Consider the following 27231-nt stretch of genomic DNA (forward strand, 5'->3'; position numbering starts at 1 on the left):
GTCGGGAAGGAGATGAAACAGAGAGCGAGAGAGCGAATAAGACATTGGTGTGTTAATGAGTGAGAGAGAGCCGAACAGCAAAAAGCACAAGACTACTTTCCTGTTTGAACGATGAAAGAAAAAAGTGATCAGAAAGAGACGAACACAAACAATAGTAGTTGTGTCTAATCAAGAAACACCAACGCATTTTGTAAACCCTCTCATCCCTTTACGACTGTTATCTTTGATTACAAACAAGAATTACTTTTCTAATTTGAAGAGTAATTGGCATTGGACTAGAATTCTCCATTATTTTCTTATGTGTAATTGCATGGGAATGATGACAATTCAAAGGTAGAAGAATACTGTACAAACAATGATTTATTGATTTGATATGAGGTATTTGAAATAACTCATTTGATATGATCATACTCTGTTTATTGGATTAAGCATACTCTAAAAGCCATTAACTGATATTTGATTAAGCTGAAAATTGTTCATTTGCGAAACAAAATTTCAAGTCTACAAGGGTATTATTAAATATATTGATACATAAAATACCGTAAATCTGAATATTTTCAATTATTCATTATTAAATTTCCAATATTCAAATGATAGAAAATAAGACATAGGGCCTACACTATTTCAATTGTTGAGCTTCATTATTCATTTCAATAATTTATTATATTCAAAAAACGATTCATCTTACAAGTGAGTTAAGAATGATTTTACATTGTACAAGATTTTCCTCTAAAAATAGAATAAATTTATATTTTCAAAAACTTCGTAATGGCCGATAAGATATGCAGAGTAACTAGATATGTAAGATATGCAGAGTAGTATGTGTTTAAAAAATAGAAAGAAAAAAATCTTAGTACCCTTTTAGAATTATTCAATCACAACATGTTTCAACATTGATGCCATTTTCAAGTGATGAAAAGGGTACTAAGATTTTTATTTTTCTTTCTATTTTTATTACAAGTAGCCCTATACAGAAAAGAGGTTGCAAACAGTTGAATCAATGATAATTATGAATCAATGAATTATGATAGTTATGATAATTATGAATAATAATATGAATAGTAATCAAAGAATAGTGAGACACACATGAATGAAAATAAATCATTGCACTTCATTTGAAACTCAACGGAAAACTTCAATGTCCCACAAAATGGACTACTAAAAATTCAACGTTATTCAAAATCAACTACTCATACCCCGATATTCTTCAAAATACAGAACAATATTCTACTTCATCTATAAATTATATAAAAGCGAAATGGCACTCACTCACTCACTGACTGACTCACTCACTCACTAGCAGAACTAAAAATCTACCGGACCAAAAACGTTCGAATTTGGTAGGTATGTTCAGTTGGCCCTTTAGAGGCGCACTAAGAAATCTTTTGGCAATATTTTAACTATAAGGGTGGTTTTTAAGGGTTTAAAGTTCGTCTTTTAGCATATATATTCTTCTTATTCTCTTAATTATAATTGAAAAAAGGCCATACCATATGTTAATATAGAACTATAATCTAGAGTAACTCTTCGAAACAGTTGTTAACTGGTAACTAGATTAATAATTTTGTCAGGTTGGCATTAAGTTGAGTTGACTTTGTTAGGTTGGCACCAAGTTGAAGATTGAAATGCATTTATCGCGGAGAATTGATTGGGCACTGCTACTTCAATCAGAGCTATTCCTGGGAATATTATATTACTAGCCGTAAGGCTCGCTTAGCTCGCCATATCCTTTTATCCAGACGTTTAGTCTGTACCCCCGACTGGATCGTCCTAGCATATGATAAAAATGCTCAGATGAAAAATGCAGGCGAGCGAAGCTAGCCTGCTGATCTCATTCTTGGACGATCCAGTCGGGGGTCCAGGGGGCGGAGCCCCCTGGCTAGACGGACATGGCGAGCGAAGCGAGCCTGACGGCTAGTACCCCGATATTCATCAAATTACACAACCAAAACCTCACTATTCTTCAAAATAGACAACAATATTCTACTTCATATAGTCTAAAACCGATTTTACAACCTCCAAATAGTCAAAATCGTCTTAACAACCTCATCATGTCTTTCAAAGAGCTATACTTTCCAAACAGGTGTTCGACTTTCAAAACTAAAACTCCGCTAAGAGTTTAGCACAGAGTCTGCTGAGAGAAGGAAGAGCTTTGAAGCCAGATCGTGAGCATCATAGAGTATAGAGGAGCACCAACACTGAGGTTCACTTTAAACTGACAGAATTTCTCATGAATTAACACCGATACTACCCATTGTATCAATGCTGACAATCTATGATACATATAATGCGGTCAGTATTCCCCTTAAAAAAACAACAATATTTCCATTTAACAAACGCTGACATTTTGGAGTGAATCTGATCGTGCATTACTAAACTATAGTGAGGTCCACGTAATAATGGCAGTGGATAAAGATGAAAAATAGCGATGCCGATTCTCTGAATTAATTTATTATATTTCTACACTGTCAAAAACATAATTGGCATCGTTGTGGACCTAGAAAAGGATAGTACCACCGGCTTTGTCGAATGATAGACAAGGATAGCAAAACCAAAGTTGATCAAATACTGTCATTATAACGTGGACCTCACTATACACGACTTTCAAAAGCCGAGTTCCAAAAGCACGCATCAGATAAAGTATAGACTAAGCTAAGCGCCTCACCCCCTGTCAGTGTATGGTGGCAGAAGTAAGCCAAGATTACAGGAGACCAGCTATAAGCTAAACCAGCCCTAACACACAGAGTGGAAGGAGGTGGGAGGTGTAATACGCTTCTGAATATTGATGAGCCTCAGGTATCACCAAAGAGCATCAATATGGCAGGGAGCGAGTGAGAGAGACTGAGAGAGGGGTCTTTAGTTGAGCACATTTTTGTGAATACTGTACTGTACTTGACCCACACCACATGCTAAACACTTCAACAGAGTTGAGTATGAATAAATTATCTATAAAAAACGGGATAACGTTATTTGAAATGATCTGACGTAGTTTGGTAAACAGTTTTCCGGTTTCCGAGCTCGGGATTAAGGTAAGTTCTAGACTTTAAACAGCTGGAGACAGAAAATTGGCTTTCCGAAACTGGGCATAGTCGTAGTCATAGTCACGATTAAACTAGTAGTTCTGTGAACAGTAGACCTCACGCAGTATTCTCATCCACAAGTACCAGATGTCAACTGTTTTAAATGTTAACAAACTCAGTTCACGTTTGAATTTGTATTCCATATGATATAATTCATCCAGTTCCGTGATGATCTTTCTATCTGATGAAAATTAATTTTCAGAATCAAAAATATTATAATTTCTCCAGCATTATTTAGTTCATTTGTTTATTTTTATTCACCTATTAATTATTTTTTTTTCCGAATGTGAAAATATTGATACTGATGGACACACATAATAATACCATGACTGCAAAACAAAATATTGAAACCAAAGACCTTAAAGCTGCGATTAGACCAAATTTATAAAAAAAATGTTAATAACTCAATCCTTTTAGATTATATTAGATTGAACATAACTAATCATACACATGATGAACATATGTGTTTGTCAACTTCCGTTCAATCTAATAGAATCTATAAGGATTAAGTTATAACCATTTTGTTATAACTTTAGTGTAAACCCAGCTTAAAGATGCATACCTCTTTAATGTCTTTGATTGAAACTATAGACCTTATACAAATACAGTAATAGACTAGCTTCTCCACACATCTGTGTAATCATTTGTCAGCTGATTTATGATGAATAATTCTATAGTCTGATTTTTACTCTAATATTGGCGTATGAAGGAGGCTCCTTTTTCCTATTATATTATCCTTGAAATGCAAAATTTCCAAAAAACCTTGTATATACGTCGACGCGCAATTAAAAAAGTGATATACTTGTCAAATTTCATGAAAATCTATTACCGCGTTTCGCCGTAAATGCACAACATTCAGACATTTAAACATTAAGAGAAATGCCAAACCGTCGACTTGAATCTTAGACCTCACTTCGCTCGGTCAAAAATGATCTGAAGTAGTTTGGTAAACAGTTTTCCAGTTTCCGAGCTCGGGATTTAGGTAAGTTCTAGACTTTAAACAGCTGGAGTCAGAAAATTGGCTTTCCGAAACTGGGCATAGTCGTAGTCATAGTCACGATTAAATTAAAACAAGATAGAATTGAACACAAAATAAAATAAAGAGAAAATAGTGTAAAGTTTCAGCTATTTTGAATTATTCAGGAATGTTTCATTTCGTCAAGGAAAAACGTTTCCAATTATAGAAATGAGAAAATAAAGATTTATTTTACTGCGACTACGCCCCGTTTTGGAAAGCCAATTTTCCGACTCCAGCTGTTCAAAATCTAGAACTTGCCTAAATCCTGATCTCGGAAACCGGCCCTACGTGTTTTGCTCCATATTTATCTGCTTTTATAAGTTGGAGGCCTGATTGCAAAAAAGGAAGTTAAATTTTAATCATGATTAAATGCCACGAGAACCAATCAGAGATTGATTGATTTATTATATTTTCTCTGTCTGAAGAGACCTATGGAAAACATCAAAATTGAATTACAGAGATAAAGAAAACACAAAAATTGAAAATATAAACAAAAAAATCTGGTGTGGCGCACTCACACAACTTTCCTTGCCGTTATGAAAATTGATCACCTGACGCTAGTGTTACGCGCTTCTCAAGTCTACTATTCAAAGATTTGAGCCAGCTGGTGACAGGGCATAACGCTGGACACACACATGAGGTCTGCTATCTCTTCATAGTGAATGATTTAATAGAATCAACAATAATTTGCAATTGAATAATCACATTTCCTCGAATTTAAAGCTTATTTTCAATTTTAGGTGAAAATGTTACTGAACGTTAATTGTAGATATTTTCATGCTCAATCTACTCCACTTGATTTTTTTTTGTTTGAATTGTATCAGGAGCCTGATAATTGGGAATCTATCTGCATTGATGGAACGGAGCTCCTGAAATTTTTACAGATATGGGACTTGTGGCAGTTGATAGAGCTTATCGATGACTATTTTAGGTATGAATTTGATCAAAATCGTTGGAGCCGTTTCCGAGAAAATCACGAAAAACCCTGTTTTTGACAACATTTTCGCCATTTTAACAGCAATCTTGAATTGCATTTGATCGAAATTGTTCGTGTCGGATCCTTATAGTGAAAGGACCTTAAGTTCCAAATTTCAAGTCATTCCGTTAATTGGGAGATGAGATATCGTGTACACAGACGCACATACACTCACACACACACACACACACACACACACACACACACACACACACACACACACGCACACACACACACACCCGAAAACCACTTTTTTGGACTCAGGGAACCTTGAAACGTAGATCTATAGAAATTTAGAAATTGGGGTACCTTAATTTTTTCCGGAAAGCAATACTTTCCTTACCTATGGTAATAGGACAAGGAAAGTAAAAAAGAGAAGCCTTCTTTTAAAAATATCTTCTCTGATTGGTTCTCGTGACATCTGATCGTGAGTGCATCTAATCAACAGGCTTGTGAGCAACTGGGCCAAAGAGTTTAATTTGGTTGAAATATTATGCTCAATTATAAATTTATCAAGATAATTCTGTTTTTCAGACATAGTCCTCTCAAGATTTTCACAAAACATAATGGACATTATCATAGCCACCTCTAATACATATGTACCTCTGTATTAGAGGTGGCTATGACATTATTCATATTCACAATTAACTGATTAATTGACATGGATATCCATAGTTGGAGAAACCCATCAATCTTCCATCCTTTTTCCTTTTTTACACCACTTTCTTTTTATTTTGTTTTAATGTGTTTTGTTGTTGTTTGTATGTGTTCTTTTTGTTAATCTCTGTATTGGACTTGTATGTGTGTATAAAAATAAAAAAAAAATTGAATTGAAATTCATATATTAACAAACAAATGCCTGATATATGAGCCGCCATTGCTGTGACGTTTGAATGAACCAATAATATTGTGGGAGTGGCTTGTTCTAGACCAATGGCAGACGTTCACCGTCATTGGTCATTCACCAACCATATCGCTTGATCATTACTGTATTTATTCTTCTGCTCTATACTTTAGTTTTAGTTTGCAAGACATTGATAAGGGTGTCACAACCTAAACCGGTATCTAGTTATTTTGATGAATTTGTGGTTTGTGGTTCGGATATAAAGTCATTTTATTCAATATGGATTGGATAGTACAAACACAAACTAACACAGTGTCACATTTCACTGCTACAAGAAAACAACAAGGAAAATTTTATAAACGATACTGAGATGTGATTCAGACATGATAACATGGAGTATTCTGAGTTTTGAGTTTATGATAGAGATCTATGATAAAACTTAATAGCATAATACTGTAACAGTATACTATAACAGTACACTGTACAATATACTGTAACAGTACAAACACAGTATACTGTAAAGCCGCGTTTACACCAAAATTATTAACAAAATGTTAATAACTTTTTATAGAACGGAACATGACAAACACATATGTTAATGTGTATGATAAGTTAAGTTCAATCGAATAGAATCTATGAAAATTAAGTTATTAACATTTTGTTAATAACTTTGGTGTGAACGCGGCTTTAGAGTATTAAAGTCTATTTGAAAACTAGGTTGGATCTATAAATTGGATAAGCAATACCTTATTGCTAATAACAATGTAATCTATTCTGAATGATGCAAGAGAATAATATATATATGAAGCTGGTTAAGAGCTTCACTTATTATTTTTATTTCCCAATATAATATGTAATCAATTATTATTCTTGAAATGTTTGGAAGACAATCAACTAGATGAAGTTGGTTCTATTGGATAAGCTATGCAAATACGTTGTGTACGTAATGATTCAATTGTGTACATCTGTTTCGTTGATTGATGACGAATTATTCATTCAAATAGCTATTATTTGTTTACAGATATTCACTATGAACCAAATTATTGTCACGAGCATGACACTATCTATATATATAGAAGCGAAATGGCACTCACTCACTGACTGACTGACTGACTGACTGACTCACTCACTCACTCACTCGAAGAACTAAAAATCTACCGGACCAAAAACGTTCAAATTTGGTAGGTATGTTCAGTTGGCCCTTTAGAGGCGCACTAAGAAATCTTTTGGCAATGTTTTTACTCTAAGGGTGGTTTTTAAGGGTTTAAAGTTCGTCTTTCAGCATGTATATTCTTCTTATTCTCTTAATTATAATTGAAAAATGTCCATACCATATGTTAATATAGAACTATAATCTAGAGAGAGTACCTCTCGAAACAGTTGTTAACTGGTAACTAAATTAATAATTTTGTCAGGTTGGCATTAAGTTGAGTTGACTTTGTTAGGTTGGCACCAAGTTGAAGATTTAAATGCATTTTTCGCGGAAAAATTGATTGGGCACTGCTACTTCAATCAGAGCTATTCCTGGGAATATTATATTACTAGCCGTCAGGCTCGCTTCGCTCGCCATATTCGTTTAGCCAGACGTTTAGTCTGGACAACCGAATGAACATTGATAAAAATGGTCAAATGAAAAATGCAGGCGAGCGAAGCGAGCCTCCTTATCTCATTCTTGGACGATCCAGTCGGGGGTCCAGGGGGCGGAGCTTCCTTGCTAGACGGATATGGCGAGCGAAGCGAGCCTGACGGCTAGTATATTATAAATTTGTTCACAAGTTTACCCAGCTACTTACGTATTCCAATTACCAAATATTTGTTTTCAATAATACGTCATGATTACTGATAACAAACACCTGCTTCTAATAAGAGGCCAACTGTACGAGTGTTCAATGTCTATTTCGGTATTCCAACTCTTCAAAAGCACAAACAATTTGTTGAGAAACTGCAGTGGAGAATTCATTGATCTGAATAAAAACAATCAATTACTTACGAACTTCAAAGAGTTAAACTGAGGAACGTTAGTTTTGTAATCTACATATTGAATAAATAAAAAGTTATAAGATGAGTTATAACTTGTAAAATTGAATATGGGATAAAAAAGAATTGAGATTGGTTACCTTTTTAAAGGATGGTGTAAGCATTGTGAACAGCAATGATTATTGGGTCTGGTCTCTTACCTGAAAATATAAAAATAAAAGTTAACTTCCTAGTTGCAAAACAATATTGAAAATCTGGAATTTATCAACAGAAATTCCTGAAATAATAGTAATGAAATTGAATAGATGTTAAAAAGAAAGGAGTTTATGATATTTAATTATTATATTTTCGCCACACTGCACAGAAAGCAGCTGTTTTCCAGTCCCTACATAGATCTGAAAGACATTGTTTGCAAACGACTCTCGTCTGAAGTCAGAACAGGTTTCTTTCCCGGCTAAGGCCGGAAAGAGTACCCTTTCCGGCCGCTAACATGGAACTAAGAAAGGTGAGACTGCTATTCTAACCTTTTTGAAAATGTGTTTGGACAACTTTACTGTGCCATATGGTGCATTGTGTTCAGAAGGGTGAGATCGGAAATTTCCACCCCACTTTGAGTACCCTATGACGTCTGGTTCTTGAGATATGAGACATCAAAGTTTCCCCCCCTCATAGAACATTCTTATTCAATTTATTATTCTTATATAGCTGATGCCAAAACGTTAGGCAGCTTCATGGGTCACATGGTGTAACCTACTCACAGCTGATGCAATTCATCTATTTATTGTCTCTTTTGATTTAAAAATCAGCTGTTGGAATGCATAAGAGACCCACAAACCGCCCAACTTTTTGGCGTCAGCTATACCTGTAGTGTGGCGGAAAATATTGTACACGACTCACTCAGAAAGGTGTTTACGGTATTCGAATAACATATTCCCGTACCTCATAAACTATCCTCATACCGTAAACACTAACTTTCTGTGCTTGTAGCGTAATATACTATTTCCTACAGGTACCTTGGAAAGTGACCATTTCTGCACTGATTGCAGGCCGCAAAGAATAACTTTTCTGCTCTAGTGCACAAAGTATTACTTTGCGTACTCTTAATACTTTGCGTATTATCTTGCAGCTATCCCAATCAGCTGTTGACATTGTTGGCGTGTATTTTGAATGCGAATTTGTTCTATCTATATTTTTTCTGATCTTCAAATAAATAAAAATGAGAACTCATTAAATTATACATTTTAATATTATTAATTATTCATTATTTCAAATAATTTTTTTTTCATTCATAAATTGATTGATTGAAAAATTATTTAGAAATTAAGATCTACTCCAAATTATTCAAATTTTCAAATTGATTGGATTAATTTAATTTTTAATTTGAATAAATTATCGAATATAAATTTTCAATTGGATTATCAAGTTTAAAATAAATTAAAGTTGTTATTAATAACAAAATTATACACACAAACATTTGATGGATCTCACCCATCATTTTACCCATAATCAACCACTTCTCATATTCAATGGTAACTGTAGGAAAAATTTAATGTGAAATACGTGAGCAAGGTACCTCTGCTGCACTAAAGAAACCATTCCGCCCTCGTCTAAGGCTCGTGCGTAAACGTTTCTTTCGGTGCAGCAAACTGTCACTTTGCGCACTAGTTGCACAAATAACTATTTCAATTACTAATTTCATACTATTCTGGAATTTGTCAAGAGAAATTCATGAAATAATAGTAATAAAATTGAATTAATTTGAAATAAAAAAGAAGAAACGAGTGTTCATTTTCTATTACTATTCTTTCAATTACTAATTTCATATTATTCCAATTATGACCTGATAATTTCAAGACTTCAAATCTCCAAAAAATTCTTTTGAGTACACTAAAAAGTTCAATATTGTATTGAAAATAAAAATTATATATGTAAATATCGGTGATGAAGATCAATAAAATTTTAATAACAATTAATTCGAATATTTAATGAGAGCTAATTATGTTATAAAGGTGAAATAGTAGGTTACAGGGTTGGATTTTTAATAATAATTAATTCAAAATTTGAACACTATTTTTTTTTAATCATACCACATTACTCTGCTGTACATTGTTCAACTTGACTCAAAGAAATAAGCTCTATTATTTTTATCTGCCATCTATACTAGACCTAGAGTTATCCGATTTGGATACATCTCATTTTTTTGCTATCATTTTAAAACAAAAATGCAATTAGTCCACATAGAATAGAAGGCTGGCTGAGAATTGCAGGGCTTAATTAAAAGAGCTTGAAAAAGCACCTGGAATGTTTAAAATTAAATACACCTCTTCTAATATCATCAACGTTTTAGAAGTAGTTTCGTTTTCTTATGGTATCCTTTTGAAACTTCCATCAGAAGAGTGTTATTCCACACTACCCGCAGAATCCTGTAATGAATTTATTTGATGTCTGATGAAGACTTAATTAGCCCTCTCACAAAGTGCAGTAATTAAATTTCTTTTGACAGAGTCCTGCTATGAAAAAAGACAATTTCATCGTGTATTTCATACTTGAGAGAGCTTAGAAATAAATGAAAATTCAAATTCAGATTCAGTTGCACTAGACTAAACAGAGGAATAACCGAAGTGAAGTAGCTCTGTAACGAGAAATTCAATTCTTTTCCAATTTACATGAGCAGAATATTATTTTCATAAAAACCATTTGACATTTCATCATGAAACTTAGCTACAGGCTACAGTTCTTTCCAATCATCGGTATGCTATACTTGTTATTATGTTCTCCTGTCATTATTATGACAGGAGTCATCCTGTATTGTTCTTCAAAAATTGTGAATCACAGTACTAGTTCATTGTCTTTCTTTATCAAATTATTATCATTATTAGTTATTGATAATGGAATTATGTAGCCGAAACATGTCGTGACAAAATAATTTTAAAAAGGTACTCAGATTTATATTTTTATTTATACTATTTTATTGATATGAATGAGCCATTAAATTTTTTGGTTTTTATCAGATATAAGACATGTATCAAGTTTCGAGTTTTCGACGTATAATGTCTTTTTCCAGTGTCAATATACATGATGTTCAGTATTAATATATCGTATTGAATCTATTGATTCATATAATATCGCACAAGTCATAGCAAATGTGAACATGATACTCCACAAAAGGGTTTTCTAGCAAAACGTCAATCCACATATCTTTGATAATTCAAGATTCTTCGTGAATCTAATTTGTTCATTTTTGCATTTACTCTTTCTCTCTCTCTCTCTCTCTCTCTCTCTCTCTCTCTCTCTCTCTCTCTCTCTCTCTCTCTCTCTCACTCTCTCTCTCTCTCTCTAATTCACATTATATCTAATCTAATTTGTTCACTTTTGCATTTACTCTTTCTCTCTCACTATCTCTCTCGCTTATTCACATTATTTTCTTCTTTTCTGTATATATTTGGAATAATACTTAATTTATTATTATTTTTCAATTTCGCATTGTATAATTATTGTAATGTATAAATGCAATAGGTTTTTCAAGACCTAGAATGTAACAAATAAATCAATCAATCAATCAATCTCTCTTAGAGAGAGGTTATGAGTCCTAACTCCGACCTAACTAGTAGTTCTGCGAACAGTAGACCTCGCTCATGAATACAACTTTCAATCTAATGAGAAGGGCCAGTACAGTAAGTACAGTATATTGTGAAAATTTAGCCATGTCATCTATTATTTTCTCCATTGAAAGTGCTAGAGACACTGTTTGCAGGGACACCGGACTTAACAAGGAGGTACCTTTATATCGTCTCCATATTTACAATATAAACATATATTATAACTTTTCTAATAATTAATTATAAGAAATCGGTCAACTGACGGAAAAATGGAATATGCAAAAGGCAATTTAGATGATGAATCGTCTCACAGACGATGGTGAGACGGAAAATGATTCTAGATAAGATGGGTTTGTTGGTGGCAATGACAGGAGGTTGCTAATGATGTTTTTCATGAAAAGTGGATTCAATGTTAACAGTGGATGCGAAAAAGTAGGAACATGAATTGCTGTATCTTCAAAGATACGAAAAAGTAACTTTTGAGGTTAGTCTACGGTTTTTTAAATATCACCAAAAACGGAGGTCTTGCCAAAAATCGTTACACATACGTTTCTGCAACTTATGTCAAAGAACTTGCATACCAAATTTCATCTAAATCGGACAATAACTGCGACTGTAACTGCGGTAAAAACAAACAGACAAAAGCCGATCGATAAGACCTCAGCTTGAAATATAAAGGGTTTTATGGCAGAGAGGACCTGGAGTCCTAATTCCGCCCTTAATAAGGGCGATCAATCAATCTCTCTCTGATTTGAATTGATTGTTCTTGATCTGAATTGATTGGATTATGATTTTATGAATAAATCACACCCTCCTTCAGGAGAAAATTCAATGTATCAATCGATGAAATCACTTTCCACCGAAATCTACGGCGATTTCATGTTTCCAAAGTCTACTTTAGTTGAAAAGAGGAGATTTTTTTCAACGGGTTTGTTGGAACTTTCAACAACAAACTCGAGTCTGGAGCCATCTCAACGAACAAATTCCAAGTGATCAGGTGATCAGGTGATTTTGGAGTTGGACCTTCTCCATAAGTTACCCAGAATATATTAGCTTCCATTAGGAGCAATCAAGAATACGAAACCTGTAATGGGATTACATTACGGTGAGTGGCAGGAAGAGAACAACAAAGAGAGATAGTGAGAGATTGAGAGAGAGAGAGAGAGAGAGAGAGAGAGAGAGAGAGAGAGAGAGAGAGAGAGAGAGAGAGAGAGAGAGAGAGAGAGAGAGATAGAGAGAGGGAGAGATAGATAGATAGATAGTGAAAGATAGAGATTGAGATAGAGGGAGAGAGAAAGAGCGAGAGAGAGAGAGTGAGGGAGAGAGAGAGAGACAAAGAGAGAGTAAGAAAGTCAGCATCACCAGAGAGTGACCATACATTATTGATCAACTATCACTTTAGGTACATTGTGAACTCAAGCCTTCAATGCGATTTCCTCTTCAAAATAGAGTTTGGAGTACTTAGGGGTGAATAGGAGTAAATCTTTCAAGTTCGAATCTCCACTTTTCCGAAAACTATCCGAATTCGGTAGCTTATAGCATTAAAGGCATGTTTTCAGTAGAGAGTTCAATAATATGGTTTTTGGTAAAGTGTGAAGTTTTTAGCTTAAAAATATCTAGTTTCATTCAAGATTTAGACTTTTTGAATAATAATTATTAAGTTACTGTTTTACATTTTTCGATTCTAGACTCTAATAGTATCTATTTGATTGAAAATTTGCTCGTTTATCTGAGTATTGAAGAGCGTAAATTGTATTTTGAAAAGTGAAAGTGACATAACCAACTTTTTGATTTGGACAGTATATAGTATAAATTGGAAATGGGACAGTTTTGGGCATGAGCCTGTTGTGCCTTTCCTCATGTTAAGTATGTGTACACAATGTGATAAATAAATACATAAATAAATATTGTAGTAATTTCAAAAACTTGTAAACTGGAGAACTTGAAACGGTTAAATTTTCAGTTAAAATTTATCAACATAAAAAATTCAAAAAGTGAAATTTCACCGAAAAGTTGAAGTTCTAGACACACTGCAAATGAAAGATGAATTTGAAATTTCAATTTCATTAAAACCATTTGCCACATGGAAATTTCACAAAAAGATACCTATTTTAAGTACATTGTAAATCTATGTTTCATTACAAGCTTCTTTGTAAATTCACAATTCAGTAATATTATTTCAATAATTTAAATACGGTATCATAAAATTGTACTATATTAGAAAAATTGAAAACAAAATAGATAGCATTATCTTGCTTCATAATTATTTATATGTTATGTATTCGGTACTCCCATAGTATGCGGTCATTCTAGAAAGAGCTTGCATATGTGTAATGTTACTTTTATAAATATTTTAATGAATGAAATAAAATAAAATAAAAAACAATCGGGAATATTTCTTGTTTGAATTCAGTTTATATTTTAGTATTCTTCTTTATATAAGTTGCACCTTTTCAGTTGTGAATCCTTCTCTCCCTGATTTTAATTTGTTGCATATAAAGAAATAGATACATTTCACACAATCAATCTATGTAGAAATAACAAACAGCTTAACACAATATCAAATTATACAAGTCTCTGATTTACTTACAATATTCATAATTTCAACAACCACAAGTTTTCTTATCAACAAAAGTGAAACTTGTACACCGACTTGCAGACTCATTATCATAACTCATCTACTTCCATAACATCAGCAATATTCAACTTCATCAAGGATATAATAAAAAATAATTGAGGATACCTATCGTTAAAGTTGTATGAATATAGATAGTCATGGAAGGAAGTGATACAGACATTCAACAATATTATACATGTTTTCCACTATTATGTGAATAAATTAAGTCGTAGCTACTCGCTACTTTACAAATATGGTAACAGGACTCATCCTCCGATCGTATCTTTTCCTTGAACAGAAGAAAGTTCTGCAAGCCGCCTACAATAACTATTACACAACTATTTCCTCACCGTGGGACACTAATCATTTCCACCGTAATCAGCTAGTCACGTTGAATAAATCCGATCAATAATTACAGCCGACAATAACAAGGAAATTTACATTTTTGTGAGAAAAACGCTGCTGAGATAGTAAGATGGACCACAGATTGACAAAAATGTCGTTAGTGCGGGAATCGTGTACAAATTTGATAGACGACCATTAAAGGGAGAATATCGGGGACCGAGCTTCGCTCTGGAGTACAAAAGCATAAAAAAATTTCACGAAAGAAGAAATTATAATAACATTCATACAGAAATGTTCTATCTAATCACAGTAAATTGAAATTGATTCCCAGAGGAATGCAAAAATTTCCCTCACAAAGGCCCACTTGCACAAAAGCCGGTTAAATTTTAATCCTGATTAACTTCACGTGAACCAAATCAGAGAAGACCATTTCAAAAAGATGGATCTACTGGAATTAATCAAGATTGACAATAACCCGGCTTTTTTACTTTCCTTGCCCTATTACCATAGGTAAGGAAAGTATTGCTTTCCGAAAAAAGGTACCCCAATTTATTGCAACCAGCACTGAGTACCTGATTGAATCATTACAAAAGTTCAACAGCTGAGTCATAATTTTGACACAGTCCCACACACGTGAACTCGCTCACTCACTTCCATCACCAACAGACGACGAAATAATTATTATCAACTGTTTTTCCAAGGATGAATAATAATTATTATCCTTTTAATGTCCTTCAGCGAGTTTTCCCAGGAATGAGACCTAGTGCAATCGAATATTTATATTATAAATATACTATGTTCTGAATTTCGTGAGAATCGTTAGAGCCGTTTTCGAGATCCGGTGAAATACAAACATATAAACATCCAAACATCTAAACATAAAAACAGAAGTTGCTCTTTCAATAGTATAGGATATAATCTTTATGTTTATATTATTCATAATATGATGCCTATATTTATTTCTTTAAGGTCTCAAAAGCTTCGCTATCATCTCACCACCAAATAAATCCAAGAGATAACCCAGTTAGCTGATACTCCTCTTCATGGCTTACCATCAATTCCAAACATTTACAAACTCACTGAAAGGAACATTCAGTTACTCTGTGACGTGGACAGAGTTCGTTGATAGAAGATGCATTTTAGTTGCTGGCTGTCTGGAAGATAATACATAGTAATCTCCGATGTTTTCAAACTTGTATTGCTGATTGAAAGATTGCGATGACTGGTGGGTCAAAGGTCACTCAATCTGTGAACGAAGAGATGGTCATGTCGACCTAAACACTTCAAAAGGTCATTGCACCGCTTGATACTTCTGCTGTTATAAGTAAAGGAGTTTTATGGAAACCAGTGATGATATTGTTTCTTCTTCAATTTGCTCTATTGTTGGCCGATAAAATTGACATCAAAATAATATTTTATTACTGTCTCAATTCGCGGTCTAGAATAATACTAAAAAGCCTTTTTTTCTTCAAAGTGACTTTAAGACCACGTGGAAAGATGAAAGAAACTCTACAACACTAAATTAGAATACTATAATATTTATATCACATAACAGAAGACACTTTAAAGTTTGTAATATAAATTAATACAGTAGACACAAGACATAAATAGATTGAAAACACTTGAAAACTTACATTAGAAACGGAAATTTTCGGAAACTGAGTGGGTAAAAACTGTACCCACTCACTGCTCGGTTGAGGAAGGAAACTCAGTTTCCGAAAATTTCCGTTTCTAATGTAAGTTTTCAAGTGTTTTCAATCTATTTATGTCTTGTGTCTCCTGTTTTAATTTAAAATATTTATATCAGTATTTGTGATTTGAAAATTGTTTACCTGAAGCAGAACATAACCCTATTTTGAAAATTATAGGAATAAATTTAATAAAAAAAGAAATTTTGGACTAGGACCAGATCTTCAATGAATATAGTGAGAACTGCGACAATTTCAAATGATATCAAAAGTATTGTCTTCATTATAACTATGAACTATACGAATATGAATCATTTTAATTATACAAATATCGATCATTCTAATTATACAAATATGGATAATTCTAATCAAATTATCTTTTTTAAGCACTAATTACGGTGATTTTTAATCACTACTAGTTACAGCAGGTTGATCTCAAAATTGAGACATCTCGGTTCATCAATCTTTGCCATCCAGATAGTTTCTAACTATATTTGTCTTCAGATGGAAATTATTAAGATATTACAATTATTTTAATGCTTATGAATGAATAGCATTTAATTTGGATTTTGGTTTAATAATAATTATAGATTTGTCTTATCAAGTGCATATTAGTTAAATTCCCTTGAAATGGTATATCTTCCAAGTAAAAATTTGTATCAATAATTAATAGAACAACTTCCGAGATGAATCAAGAAACACTATTCATCTCAATTGGCTAAGTAATTTTGTAGAGGATTCGAGAAATTGCAAAGACCGGCACTCAGGAAAATGGCCAATCTAATTGAAAACATTTCGAGACACGATTACAGCAGATTATTTCACTTTGACGTGACTTTCTAACGAGTTGAGACTGCGTGCAGTTGCAGTATGTGTATGATTATGGCATGGCATGGCATACATTGCGTTGGCAGATTATTTCTGCAATGATTTGGCGTGACTCTCACTCCCAAACGTGGGCTGGCTGTAATCAAAAGCATTCGCAAAGAACAAAAGAATTTCACTTGGCCATTATGGTTATTAGTGGGAATCTGAAATAAGCTAAATGACCCAAAATAGCTTGATGAAGACTGATTTAATATTCTTGTTTGTATTCGCATAATGTTCACACCATTTCAAGAAATGTAATGGAAGATTGAGTTCATTTTATTGAATACTTCTATCTATTTAATAACTTCTTTCACTTCTACAATAGTACTTAATTTTTTTTTAATTTCTTGTCTTTATTTTCAATGATTATTGTTTGTCATGCCAATAGTGTAGTTTAATTTTTGTTGCAGATGATGGCCACACAAGCTTTTTTAAATGTGCGCACGTAATGGAAAGTGTGTGGGTGATTTGATGAGATGATTAAACGTCCATGCCATCGGCGGGATTCGAACCCACGAACTAGGTGGTGCAAGACAGAATTTTGTAACGCTCCTGACCACTATACCAGCCCTGCCAGATATTTCCAAATGCATTTCGAAATACAGTATACTTATCAATCATCAATCATCTATTTAATAACTTCTTTCACTTCTACAATATTACTTGAATTTTTTTTAATTTCTTGTCTTTATTTTCAATGATTATTGTTTGTCATGCCAATAGTGTAGTTCTATTTTTGTTGCAGATGATGGCCACATAAGCTTTTTTACATGTGCGCACGTTATGGAAAGTGTGTGGGTGATTTGATGAGATGATTAAACGTCCATGCCATCGCCGGGATTCGAACCCACGAACTAGGTAGTGAAAGACAGAATTTTGTAACGCTCCTGACCACTATACCAGCCCTGCCAGATATTTCCAAATGCATTTCGAAATACAGTATACTGTATTAAAAATGTCAGTATAGCATTTCGAAATACAGTATACTGTATTAAAAATATCAGTATACTGATTAAACGATGTTTGTTGATTTCGATGTAATATAAGTGAACTTTTCATTGTTTAGTTCGAAAATATATTGATTGATTTCTGGAGAATATCGAATAAAAGGAAATATTATTTTAATCTGTAGAAGTTTTGGTTTGAAAATTTTCATTATTTTCAATTGTTTACAATCATCATAGTTGAAAGATTAATAAAATATATCATGTATGCCTATGCGACTATATATTAGAATTGACGAAACTTTATGAGAAATTAATCCATCTTTATTCGTTCCAATACCAAAATTTCATTGATTACAGTTAATTATAGAAGAGCTGTGAATGATTTCGAGTTATCACTAAAGAACGGATCTAAGGATGTGATCCCTTTTACAGTGAAAATACTATAGATCGTAAAAATAACGGGCGATGAATCCAATTAGGATGAACATTTGGCTCAAAATGAGTCAACGTGAGAACGAAATGTCCTCGAATCTAGATAAATCATCCTAGTCATGATATAACTTTGATAAGATGAATAAAAACTATAGAGTAACTGGAGTAGATGTAGTTACATGTAACCATAATGAGCATGTGAGAAAAAATACAAATAATTGTGAGAGACTTCGACGTGCATTAAATCAATAAAAGGAAGTCATATCTACGTATCGACGTAGATAAGAAAAGAAGTATCATTAAAGAAGTGGATTACAAAAGTATCGACCTACATTAAATCAAGAAAAAGAAGTCATATCTACGTATCGAGGTAGATTAGAAAGGAAGTATCATCAAAGAAGTGGATTAAAAAACTATCGACGTATATTATTGAATCAAGAAAAAGAACTCATATTGATACCTTACAGATATTAGTATCATTTTAACATATTTTGTGTACAAAAACTCAAAATACAGTAAGTTGTAAACCTGCAAAGGAAGAGAGGTATGGAGTTGCTGAATGAAGCTCTTTCAAAAGAAATATAACTAGAAATGACATTAATGAACATGAGATAGCTACAGTAGATTGAATCATCCATTGAAAAAGTTGTACAGTTGTAAACCTGCAGAACATACGAACTAGACATTATCATACATAGAATAGAAACAAAAAAGTTAACTAGACTATAAATAATACCACAGAATACAGCAGTATTATAGTAGTTTTCTCTGATAATACTTAACAGACCATTTAAGGGGTATCATAGGAGGATATACAGTAGTGGATGATAACTGAATGTGATCGGAAGAATAAAAGCAATAGAAGAATGAGAATTGAAGACAAGAAGTGTTGCAGATAGCTGGTTAAAGAAGGAAAAAATTATACACCGGACATAAATGGTAACTTCTTATTTCAGCTCTATATTAGAGGTTTTTTCCATCAAGCAACGGTGAAACCACTTATGATATTACTATATACATATAGTTGAATGGACACTGCCCGCGTACTATACCATTACGTTCAGTTATTCCATACTTCATACTATAACTGCGGTCTAGGTCTTCAATCTCAAGACCCACTGCACATTGTCTTCGCTTTTTCCTTGCTTATCGACAAAAACAACCGTTAACTTTCGATGCAACAATACATTATTTTCACTAGAAAGCCAAATGTGGTCGATTAGGCTTTTTGTTCAAAACAAAACTGTCGGCTCACGAAATAAATGGCCCGCTGTTTTGGGCTGTGTTGGAAAAAATTGGGCTATCGTGTAGAGCTAGCCCTCTTCCGGAGTTTGTTTCATTTTATAAGCTTTTATAGGTCACATCACAAGAGCCTTAGGCTATGTAAAAACAAGCTATGTCATAGAGCTATGTAAATTTTAAAAGCATCTGTATAAGATGTTTATAATATTATTTACCTCATAGTTGGTACTAGATATCCATGTTTGTTGAGAAAAGACATCAGTCTTACTGCATAATTATTACCCTATTTTATTCTTATACCGTTTTTCATCTAGCAGTTTTCTTGTATATTCGTCTGTTCACAAATAAAACAACTGAATACAACTGTAGTTTTACTTATCTACTAGCCTATCACTGCCTTCTTTTTAGATGCATTATAACTGTATTTATTCTCATAGCCATCTGTTTCTAAGTCAAAATGACTATATATTTGTGTGTTCCGAACTATAATTTATTTCTGGATCTTGACGAATGGGAATAACATATACCTTGCAACAGATATTCCCAATTTGTCAATCAATCAAACAAGAATCTTCTTTATTCCACAACACAGCAAGTACAAAATGATGAATAATATGAAATATAAAATACAATTTATTAAGTACTTAGATTAGGTTTTCATATTATACATTACGGAATGAGCCTACATGGGCACTGTGGCCTGTGCGTAGACTCGATTTGTTTTCTTATATTCTTCAGAAAAAGTATATACTTTATTCATAATAAACGTTGTACAATTCTATCCAATTAAAAAAATAAGTGATGGAGTTCTTATAAAGAGCTAAGTTCTTTCTAAAGAGCAATTTAGTTCTTTTAAATAAGAATGACTTCACAGATCTGAGTGTTATTTTACATTACTAATCATCTCAGTCAACAAACTTCTCAATGACTAAGTTAATTCGAGAATATTTTCCCTATAATTTCATGAAGCAATATAACTTTTTTTATCTGTTCATTATTATACTTCATATCTTTCCAAATGATGGAGGACAAGTTTGAACAATCTCTCTCATTATCTTCATTAGCCATTTCAACAGCATCTACTTATTCATTTCTCATTTACTTTTTCATTAATGGATGCAATTCGGGAAGAATCAACAAGCATTTAATAAGTTACCTCTACATATTACATCCACAGGCTCACTGGTAACATTTTTGAAGAAATAAAAGCACTTTCTATTCAGTTTCGATTTTGATGAGATTGAGTTCTTTTTCACATGAATTCTTTTTGACATTCTTTTGGGAATTTCTACTATTGCTTCCTAGGGTTCTAACAGTTTTTCTGTCTCAGGATTTTTTTATATATATTTTTTTCATTAATATAGTATTACTTTAGTTCATATATTATTATATAAATGAATGTATTCTCAAATTCTTCTTATTTTTTTCCTAGAATTGTATTATACTTTTTGGTTTCTATAAATAACTTTCGTAATGTTCACTCCTTTCAATTCGTTTTCTGTGAATAGACAAAGATTTTCTGTTAAAAATTTTTTCCAGGCTTCTGTCTCTTGCAAAGGCCAAATAGTTTAATTTTCAGAGAAGGTAATTTCAACTCAGCTAATAGCTCATGAAGTACCTTAATCATAACTCTGACGTTACATAAGGTTTTTGTTAGTTTTTGATTATTTTCATTTATATAAATAGAATTAGAATATTTTATTATGTATTTTTGCTTTTTATTTTTTCAAATTATTGTACTGATTTGTTAAGTTCATTCATTTTTGTTTGTAAATTATCAGTGTTATGAATAAATTTCAATTTCAAATTTGCCAAAAACAGTTTCAATCCCTAATATAAGAGAAATATCAATCACAGTCTAGTGTATAATTCTGTACAATTACTGCACAGCACTGTACAAATCGGTAAGAATCAACAGGCATTTGCCGAAAACTGTTTTCAATCCCTAATATAAGAGAAATATAAATTACAGTCCAGAGTATACAAAAATTAATCATAATAATTCACGTATCCTTTCTCTACTAATAACAAATGAAAGACTCAGTCACACATGAATCACATTTGTCAAATCAACTATGAACATAACATAATACATAAACATTGATTATTATAGCATATTAGAGCTATATTAATAGCATTCGTTAAAAATCATTGAGCATTTTATTTCTCCAACCAAGTTGATGAATCAATTACAGAACTGAAGAACCCAATTCCTTACTAAACACCTCAACAATCCATTAGGCAATACACAACCGCACCCATTACAATACATCCAAATTATGATTGTGAATTTGCACGTGAGAAAAAGTGATAGTGCAAAGGCGTATCAGATCCAAACGACCTCTGGAGAAAGTTATTTCGCGAGTTACGTCGGTGCCTTCACTTACAATAGTAGATAGTAAAAGCACAGCGGCGCATACTTTCCTCATGGAGAATCAAGTTTGCATACATGCCAAGTGCAAGCATACCTCTTCCACCCCTCCCCTCGTCGAAACTACCCCCCCCCACGGGAATCCCCTTCCTCACCGCACCAAACCGCATTCACAAGAGGCCAAACGAGATTTAGAACCGGTGTTATTAGCATCCACATGTGATGTTGATGAAGATAACACCAAATGCCAATATGCCGACAATGCATCGATGAGAATGCGCCTTCCTCGGATCTCAATATACACCCATATGTGGTCATGTTCAACAAGATCTTCAATATGTAAAATTATTTCAGCTGCAGAACTATCTTCGTACATCCTTTTATGCTGTCCATACATTCTGAATCATTGTATTACAATAAAATGCACAACTCTTACAAATGTTATACAAATATTTCGTGTATTAATATCATAATTAATAGAATATTTTTCACATTAATATAATAAATTGTTAATGGGTTAGGAATGAAACAGAAATCGAAGACATTGGCAAGATAATAGTAGAAAGGAAATGGAATTGGGATGGCCATGTGGTGCGAACAAATGACGACAGATGGACGAGAAGAATGTTGGACTGGCATCCACGGAATAGGAAAAGAAGCAGAGGAAGACCTAGCTACAGATGGGATGAAGAATTCCGGCGAGTTTGTGGAGGAGTAACCTGGCAGAGAGTCGCACGGGAAAGAAAGGAATGGGAGAGGATGAAAAACGTGTACAAACAGGTCTGGCTCTACAGGGATTGAAATGTTTAAGTTGAAATTAATTTTATATGAACTCTACTAATATGATAAGATACTCATTTTATCCTAAATAGGATACCCCAGCAGATGCTGAATTGCGAAGAATATAATTTTTATTGTAATTGCAATTATATTATGTATATAAGTTTTAGAAGCAATAAAGGGTTATTTTTTATAATAAATTGTTAAATTGTACAGTTTCTTCTAATGGGTACCTATTTTAATATACTCTTAATAGACCATCAAGCCTACTACAAGAAAGTAATTGATCGAAGTCTTAACTGTCAAAGAGTGTTAAGTGTAGGAGGAAAAGAGAAATATTGAATATATGAAAGATAAGGAGGTATAATTGTGATTACATAACCTATCTTTTGGACATCATTAACATTTATCAAATTTTTTGGAGAGAAATAGTACAGGCTCAGCCTAGTTTTTCCTCCAATGTCATAATTGTATTATGATTATAGTATTTTATACAATAAATGAATAAATGAATAATGATAAAAATTAAGAGGTATAATAAGTCATAGAGAAGTTTAATAATGAGAAGGGTAATCACATAGCAAGTGAAAAATGAAGATATGGAGAAAAATTGAAAAAGATGAGAGCTATACGTATAGATTTTATGAGAAGTGAAAGGTGTAATAGATGTATGAAAGGTAAATACGAAAAGATTTTAGGGAAGGAATCATAGATCAGTAAGAGAATCTTATAGCAAGAGGAAAATGATAAATTTAGAGTATTTGAGAAGATTAAATATAAATACATGAAGGTAGATGTTAAGGAAAAATTGAAACAGTAAGGAAATTTGATTTGGTAGTGAAAATATAAAACGTTAAATACGAGTACACACAGTAGTAAGGAAATTTGAAATGGCATTGAACATTGATACGGTGAGTGCATACCAAAAGTCTGTAACGTTTGTTTGGAATTAGACATTTTGAATTATAGTTGGAAACGTTTGTAATTGAATAAAACTTGTCACAGATTCGTGGAACATGTCAGCCGTCTATTTCGAAAGCGCTGTCATTGCTCTGTGACACCACATGACACACGTCAGGTCACATTGGTACTTCTGCAAATCATGGAACTGCATATATTTGATCCCAAGCTAGAATAGAATATGTAATCATATGAAATAGGTGAAATAAACTGGCGAGGGTTTAGCTAGAATTGATAACAAAATGATAACTGACAGTGAAGGAATATTGGAATAATTAAGTGCCGTCGTCAGAATAGCTCAAGATCTAAATAGGCTCGAATTAGAATTCAGTATAGTAAGTGGAAGGCATAGATATTCAGAAATTGTAGGTGTAGGTACAGGTATACGTGAAATAGGAAAGATAAATTACTAGTAGTTCTGTGAACAGAAGACCTCACGCAGTATTCTCATCCACAAGTATCTTATGGAAATACAGCAATAGACTGGCTTCTCCACACATCTGTGTAATCTCTTGTCAGCTGATTTATGATGAATAATAAATAGTCTGAATTTTACTCTAATATTGGCGTATGAAGGAGGCTCCTTTTACCTTTTATATTTCCTTGAAATGCAAAATTTCCAAAAACCTTGTCTATACGTCGACGCGCAATTAAAAAGGAACATACCTGTAAAATATCATGAAAATCTATTACCGCGTTTCGCCGTAAATGCGCAACATATAAACATTTAAACAAGAGAAATGCCAAACCGTCGACTTGAATCTTAGACCTCACTTCGCTCGGTAAATTACTGTTGGTGCTATGAATAAGTTATCTAATTTGAACACAACATATTATTATACACCAGTTCCGCGGATGATAAAATTATTTTACAATAATATAATATGAAGGATCAAGATGAATGCTCTTTGGATTTGTATTTGGATGAAACAAATGTTAATCCAATATGATCATTTGTTGCCGCTTAACTGTTCGGACATATTATCATATCATCATCTCCACATCCCATACTACGAGATGCCAGTTCATAAAATACGTTTAATTTCTGAGCTCTTCCTAATGTTCATTTCACAAGAGACTATGTTTGAAGACCTGACAAAATATCTTGCATGAATTGATAATTTTCAAATCGGAATGGGAGATATATCTTTAGAGTTAAGACGATCTCCACAGAAACCTCAATTACTAAAAAGACGTTTAATTTTCTAAGCTCTTCTTTCAAATGCTCATCTTCACAAGGCCACACGTGATAGAAGAAAAACAATTTCAATACAATTGAATTTTCAACGTCATATTTCTGTTTAGAGTAACACTAGCCTTGAGATGTAGAATAAGTTAATACTGTTATAAAAACAAGTAAATTAGTTAAATTTCCACCTTACATCACCATGTCAGTCTTTGAAAGGAAAATTATTATTTCCTTTGAAACGTCAAGTTCAAAAAGCACTACACAATAATAATGATAGAGAATAAGATAATGATCTTTATTTTATAAAATGGAATGTCATCGTAAATCATGGAATATGTTTTTCTGTAGAATTATTCATGGAAAATGCTCTTAGTGATGTCCAAAGAATGGCATTGAAGACTCTACACATGTTCCAAGGTCTCAGATATAGAAAAATATTATGATGCAAATTTTGTCATGAATTCTTCAAAATTGAAAAGGATTAAGGAAATTGATGATCAAGACTTCATTTCTATTCTCTTCAATTCAATCAAAATTTACCAAGTTAATAAAATTAAATGTTTGAAGATCAAAACTTTATTTCTATTCTCTTGAAGTCAATCAAAATTTAACAAATTAATTGACCGAGCGAAGTGAGGTCTAAGATTCAAGTCGACGGTTTGTCATTTCTCTCAATGTTCAAATGTTGCGCATTTACGGCGAAACGCGGTAATAGATTTTATGAAATTTGACAGGTATGTTCCTTTTTTAATTACGCGTCGACGTATATACAAGGTTTTTGGAAATTTTGCATTTCAAGGATAATATGAAAGGAAAAAGAAGCCTCCTTCATACGCCAATATTAGAGTAAAAATCAGACTATAGAATTATTCATCATAAATCAGCTGACAAGTGATTACACAGATGTGTGGAGAAGCCAGTCTATTGCTGTATTTCCATAAGGTCTATAGTTTCAATCGGGTACTTGTGGATGAGAATACTGCGTGAGGTCTACTGTTACAACTACTAGTTAAGTAAAGTAAATTAAATATTTTGAACAATTTATCTATGGTCTAATTATATTCTCCACGCTTTCTAATTGAAAAAGAATCTTGTCTTATCCGCGCTAAAAATTACAAATAAGAATCTCTAGAATTTTATGACAGTTCGTTTCGTGAAATGCGGGAACGAATAAACATGAGACTCTTGAAATGTGAGGAACAGCTCCGATCCCCGTATATAACGGATCAACAGGTTTCAATCCGGTTGCACTATCCGAAATGCCACAAGAAGGATAAAAATAAATATACCTGTTTCAGATAAAAAAACTACAGACCATCATTTTAACTAGGCTACCGCTTTTTGGCAGTGTGAACTTGAACTTCAAATCTTTAAATTACTTTACTTGAACTTTCAATCACTGAACTTGAACTTCAAATCTCCAAATGACTAAACTTGATGAACTTATATAATCTTGAACTTGACTCGAGTTCTGATCTTGAACTTATTTTCGAATCATTAAGACTGTCATTTCGCTTCTATTGCAGCTATTACCGTATTAAAAATAATCACCTTGATCCAATCTCCCAATCCAAAACATACCCATAATATTACATCATGTTTGCTCACTAAAGAATATAATAGTTTAGTAGCATTTTAAATAACGATATCAATGATATTTGTTTGAATCAACTAACTAAATAGCAACGAATATGTTTCGAGATGGTTGATAAAAATGTGTTAAGCTTTCGATAATTTGATGGAAATTGCAGTTCACGTACAATCCAGTTTTCAACTACAGTGACTCTGCTCTACGAGATTACATAATTTGAATATCGTTCAACAAAATAAAATTCATATCATAATAATATAACTTAATTCTATATTCTCTCTCTATAGAATCAGATTCTATACTCTCCGATTATAACTTGACGATGACATCAGCAAATAGAAGCTCTTTCCGGGCTTAGATTTTTATTAATCGCTATGTTACTTACGAGAGCGATTTTACTTGCTTATCAAACTCACTTATTTACTTACCAAAGATACTTGAAATATTCTAGAAAATAATTTGAGACCAGTGTTGTAATTTTAAGCTTTCTCATTGGTCTATAAAGACAGACTATCACATACAAGTAGTAAAATTTCATATGTGGAATTTTGACCAATCTCATTGGTCCATGATGTTGATATCCCACCTGCAATATATCGCGAGAAAACATAAGTTTTGATCAAGTGCTTGTTATTTTTTTCTATTATTGTAATGTTTGTGAACTGATAAATGGATATGTCAATATGAATATGTGGATGCTCTACA

General features: G+C 32.9%; 1 protein-coding gene across 4 annotated transcripts in view; it reads right to left on the reverse strand.

Moving 5' to 3' along the window:
* The window catches only part of LOC111055281 (alpha-1,6-mannosyl-glycoprotein 2-beta-N-acetylglucosaminyltransferase), a 299287-nt gene that overhangs the window by 189530 nt on the left and 82526 nt on the right, over positions 1-27231 (reverse strand). The gene's annotated exons all lie outside the window — the stretch shown is intronic.

This window comes from Nilaparvata lugens, chromosome 4 (assembly GCF_014356525.2).
Source record: "Nilaparvata lugens isolate BPH chromosome 4, ASM1435652v1, whole genome shotgun sequence".
NCBI classification, from domain to species: domain Eukaryota; kingdom Metazoa; phylum Arthropoda; class Insecta; order Hemiptera; family Delphacidae; genus Nilaparvata; species Nilaparvata lugens.